The sequence below is a fragment of the Coenobita brevimanus genome, chromosome 66 (assembly GCF_032717465.1).
Source record: "Coenobita brevimanus isolate Jiangsu-jjx chromosome 66, ASM3271746v2, whole genome shotgun sequence".
Taxonomy (NCBI): Eukaryota; Metazoa; Arthropoda; class Malacostraca; order Decapoda; family Coenobitidae; genus Coenobita; species Coenobita brevimanus.
The window spans coordinates 17,434,040-17,440,039 of record NC_137019.1 but is presented as its reverse complement, the minus strand read 5'-3'; positions in this window follow the sequence as shown (position 1 = coordinate 17,440,039).

Below are 6,000 nucleotides of genomic sequence, written 5' to 3'. Positions count from 1 at the left end.
TGAGGATTGGCGTAATGTGGTCCAATTAGAGGAGGAAATTAGTACATGATGTATATCGGTTATTACTCTCTCTCTCTCAGCAGACTTCAGTAAATGACATATGAATTTTAGGTAGATCCTGCTATCTTATTTATCAGCCTATCTCTCTACAGTATCCATAAATCTATCGCCGAATGCCTGTTGAATAAAAGAGAGAGAGAGAGAGAGAGAGAGAGAGAGAGAGAGAGAGAGTGACAGCTCCATATTTCCTGCTCACCATAATGTAGGACGCAGTTTCCTATCTAGGTGCAAACACTGGCATTCCTGAGAGCAAACAGCTCTCCATTTCGTCTCAGAGTTCACAAAATAGCAGGTGATTTCTCTTTTCTGCGCTGTGTGTGTGTGTGTGTGTGTGTGTGTGTGTGTGTGTGTGTGTGTGTGTGTGTGTGTGTGTGTGTGTGTGTGTGTGTGTGTGTGTGTGTGTGTGTGTGTGTGTATTTTCTATTTCCATCAAACTTCAGCCCTGTCCAATACTAACAAACGCTGTACATTTTTAGTCATCATCTGTTTCGTGTTTTATGCAATAGGTAAATGTCCATCGGTACAACACAGCGTTCTGTTTTAAGTTAAAGCGAGTCCCTGTTTGTTCCGGTGTACTATATGCTGTGATTTTTATGTGAAAGGGACGGATATGCCCCCTCCCTGTTTCTTCCTTACTGTATGCGGCGTAAGACCATAACCACAGATAGTTAAAGGAAATAAACATCTTTGACTGCCGTTCTAGGGATACTCTGACAAAAAAAAAAAAAATGCTGTATTAAGACACGAAATAAATGAAATAAAAATCATCAAGTTATCTAAGGGCCAAAAGCATAACATTATGTCCCTTCACTCCAAGATCTGCATAAATTTATCTGGCGGTGTTTAAATAAAATAGACCATCCCGGTTTTACAAGCAAGACCAAAGAGGACTCCTGATTACGTATGCACAGAGGGCAGCGAGGATGGAGGCTCTTTGTAGATGGGGAGAGAAAAGGGACTATTTTTACAAGGCCCTGGGGAAAGTGCCTGGAAAGTGGGAAGGCTGAGGAGGTGGGGAGAATGAGAGAAGATAGGAGATGAGAAGAGGGAAATGAGCGGTAAAAAGAGAAGAAGATGAGAGGAAAAGAGATTAGAAAAAACAACCCCTACATCTAGAAGGAAAAGACATGATAGGACGTCGGGAGTCAAGAAATGAGACAAAAAGGAAGAGACGAAGTATTGGATGAGACAGTAAATGAGAAAACGGTGAAATGTATAGACGAAAAAAGAATGTGTTGGGAAAATAAGCTCTTCGTAATAGGCCCTGGCGATGGCACCTGGAGAGGAGGGGGAGTTGAAGGGGGCAAGACAAGAGATCAGATGAGAGCGAAGAGACAAAACACAGAACAAGGACAAAGAGGCAAAGGATGGAACGAAATAAAAGCTAGAAAGACCGAGAACAAAGAAAGAATGACACGACGAGAAAGAGACAAGGGACAGAAGATGCAAAATTATATCAAGACTTGTTTTCTATACACCTAGGATAAGATCTGATAGGAAGAACTGTATTCCAGCCATTATCTTTCCATACAGCATCAACATAATCAAGTGTGATGTAAAGGACAACCACAGCTCACTTGCACCACATCTCATACTGCCATAGCTCACACTGCCACAGAGCCACATTCCACACTACCACGCCTCGCACAACCACACCACAACCAACCAAATTTCACATTTCCACATAACCAAATGCTGAAGTTTCATGGGTTTAAGACTTCGTTCACATTTCTTCTTTACCGATTTATTTTCATATTTCATTTTCATATTCAATGGTTATCAATTTAAACCTTTTCAGTGTCTACACCGTTTGCATACAGAATTTACCTGAGAACGCTAAAGTGCTAGAACAGTTTCCTTTCTTTGATATCCACGTCATAATCTAGCACCTGAGCAGTACCACAAGACAGGAGATGGTCATTAGGGGTTAACTGACCTTCGACTATTATCCTCTTATGTAGGTTCTTGTAAAATGGCAAGAAAAAAAATTAAAGGGAGCTTCCAAAAAACTCACGGAAAGACTGCCCCCAAATTCCGTCCTCCTTACCCCTAGTGGACCCGGAATGTTATCTCTTAGCCTAATCGGGGTGCCTCTCAGGACGGTCGTAAAAGTCACCCTGGCCGTCAGCAAGAAGCATATATATAGGGCCTGGCTGGAACGATAGGCATAACTTGTTGGCTTTAATCTACCGGAAAAAAAAAAAATGGTGAGACTGACCTACAAAATACAACATACTTTCTACCGTCTTCTTGTAGTTTATTTATTTATTTTTTTTACCATCATAAAAACATCGTTCAACCCCTTCAGCATTATGGCGCCTTTATAACTATATTCTTGCCATTACTAGATAATCTTCTGGTTTGGGGAGATTTCGTGTTACCCACTTCAGTCAGATGATTTTTTTTTTTTTTTTTTTTTTTTTTACTGACTCTGTTACCAGATGATTTAATGCATATTTGGAGAGCATCCTAGTAGTGAGGTGGATACTGAATGCTGTATTTAACTCCTCCAGTTCTAAAGATCTCTAAGCTGAATAAAACCGTCTGCAATCACCACGAACAAATTGAAAAAAGTACAACTATCCCCAGTACATTCCCACTACGAGACATTTCCTGAGCTAATATACTGTATATAGGGTACACATTTATAAATATTCATATATAAACAGTTTACGAAAGAACTGCAATTTCGGTGTGATACTGATTAACCGCTGTCATCATTGTCTTTTTTCATTTGCTCTCATGGAGGATGTCACTTAAACTCGCTGGGATATCAGATGCGCCATGCCATGTTGTCGTGTAGGGGTGAGATTGGATAAGTACGTCATTAAGAAGGGAGAAATGATGACAACGAACCCACCCACCCTGAGAATGTAATATTAAAGCTGTTCTTCTCACACACACACACACACACACACACACACACACACACACACACACACACACACACACACACACACTTCATATCATCTGGTCTTGTAATATTACTCCTCCCCTTCCCTTTCCACCCCTTCCCTCCCCTCCCCGTATCTCCCTACCCTCCCAGTTTTCCTCCCTCCTTCCTGTCTCTCTCCACTCACTCTCTCTTTCTTCGCTCTCTCCATTCTGTTTTCCTTACCCTTTGTCTCCCACCGACTTTCCTCTATTTACACTCCTTTCCTCCTCCCACCATCCCTCCCCACTCCCTCCCCATCATCTCTTCATCCTCCATCCTATAACCATCTACTCCATCCCCCCCCCTTCTCTCTCTCTCTCTCTCTCTCTCTCATCACCTCCACTGTCACTAATAAAAAACATCCTCGGGGCTAATGAAGGAATGACTACATAGATGACAGAGTATTACACGAGATATATTACCAGATATTGCGTTATATTAAGAAAGTTATATTACACTTGATATGGGATCACATTATAGTTCTTCCTGATATTTGCTGTTCTCGGATGTCTTGAGGGATGCTGAAGGAAGAAACACACACACACACACACACACACACACACACACAAACAGACATACAAGTAAAAAAAAAAAATGGTAGGTTGCGTTAGACGGTTAGAGGGAAAAGATACGTATTTTTTAGCACGGCATCGTTCACCGCTTATGAGATTAAACATATATGCTCAGCCCAGGATAGACTCGATAGATGGATTCTATTTTTTATGTCAGTCGTTGATGCTTATTGATCTATCCACCTATATCTATCTATCTATCTATTTCCCACATATTTAAGTTCTTGGTCTGTTAATATTGTTGTTCTTGCTGTTCCAGGCTCATCTGAAATATGAACTCGGTAGACTACAGGATTAAGTTACTCTCTCCTTGCTGACCACCATCGTCTTTCGGAGGATAGGGAAATAAATGAAGGACGACTGAATACCCATGCAGTTACGTTGCTCCATATCTGTGCCACCACGTGAAGGCCTCCAGCACCGATTTTAGCGAAGGAGGAATTAGATATACAGTTCTTGAGGCAGCCAAACAGTGTCTATGCTCCTCACATCAGCATATAGAGCCGTCCACCCCCACACACAAGACAAGAGAGCGCACGACCACCTTTACTTTCATTTTACAGCGTCTTCTCTTTCGCTCATTAGGGCATTTTTCACACCATCGCACCTGAGCTCGAAAAATACGGGAAAAAAGCACCTTGGTATTTTTCTTTACACGTGTTTCCAATTAATTATGGTCTCACTTTCCTTAATTGTTCGCTCTCTCTCTCTCTCTCTCTCTCTCTCTCACACACACACACACACACACACACACACACACACACACACACACACACACACACACACACAGCTCACTTAACTTGCTTTCAGTTAATTATCTTTTATCATTTTCACGCTGTACGTAACTCCCCCTCCCCCTCCTCTCTCTCTCTCTCTCTCTCTCTCTCTCTCTCTCCTGTCAATATTTAGCATTATTTTCTTTCTCTCCTCCACTTATGTAACTCCTGCCCCATAATTAATTCTTCCGCCATAAATGACGTCAACAGATATTTTCTTTCTAGGTCCTCATATAATTTCACTGGTGGATATTTAAGAATTTTCTTTTTTCTTTTTTTTTCTTTTTTACAGTCAAAGACAGTTTCTTGCAGTATTTACATATGTACGATTTCTCCTCGTACTTGATCGACAGACAGACACAGATAAAAATATTGACAGAAAGACAGATAGATATATGGACAGATAGACAGATGCAGACATAAAAGAAAGCCAAGTGATATACGGAATATATCTACAATATCCATTTTTAGCTTTGCATTTTTTTTTTCTTCTTTTCTCTGTTCATCCATGTTCATTTTTCATCCATTTTCTTTCTTGGTGATAGGGGCGAGGGGAGACTGTCATTTGTACGGCTCACGTCAACAAGCGACACTTTCCCTCGAAGTCTCTTTCTGGTGACAAAAAAAGAAAAGAAAAGAAACGAAACGAAATGGAAGCGGGAAGAACAGGAAAAATGAATGAAATGACAGAAGTGGAGAGGGGAGAGGAACGTGGGAAGAAACGTGTGTGTGTGTGTGTGTGTGTGTGTGTGTGTGTGTGTGTGTGTGTGTGTGTGAGAGAGAGAGAGAGAGAGAGAGAGAGAGAAAGAGAGAGAGAGAACTATGATAACGTCGAAGATGTGTAGAGTCGTAATCAGGTTTTATGGAAGGGATGGAAAGACGGAGGGAAGCTGTAAAAATTGGCCCAGATAAAGTATGACTATAACATGGAAATGAGGCTGGGAGATGAGTAAGTATGAGGGGTGAGGAAGATGAAGAGGAGGCCGACGAAGAAGCCAGCAGAAAAAAAAAAAAAGAGGTGGAGACCGAATACGTCACTAAAAAAAAAAAATAGTGTAGAGAGTGTGGGAGGATGAGAAAAGTTGAGGATGGGGGTTTCAACACGTGTACTGCTGCCGAGGAAAAAGGCTGGTCTCCTACCCTCAACCCCTTCAATAAGCTGAGGTCTTTATTTGTGTTACTACCTGACATTACTGATCAGGTTAAGAGGGCACCCCCACCCCCAAATAATGAAATAATTTAATAGGCTCCCAAGTAAAGTACGAGTTAATGAAGGCTTTATTTAACCCTTCCAGTTAGAAATCGTCCGGAGGTACAGAACTATATCTATGTACGACGTCCTTTAGCTAAAAAGATTTAATGATTAGGATTAGGGTAGTCTAGCCCAGGGCCCCTTAAATTCGGGAAGATAAACTGCTAATATGGAATACACTATTACTCTGTCTACAATGCTCGTACGCCTCTGAAAATATATCTACCATAATTCCTTCACCTTAGCTTGACTCAAATTTTCATCCTTGTGCAGCCTATTCCACATGGCACATTGGTAGAAAAAGGCAATGCTACGGCTCCACGTCCCTTCTAGAGCACTTCTTCGTGACTAACATCATATTTAAGTGTTGGTATCCTGTAACTGCATTCAAGATGGATAATGGCA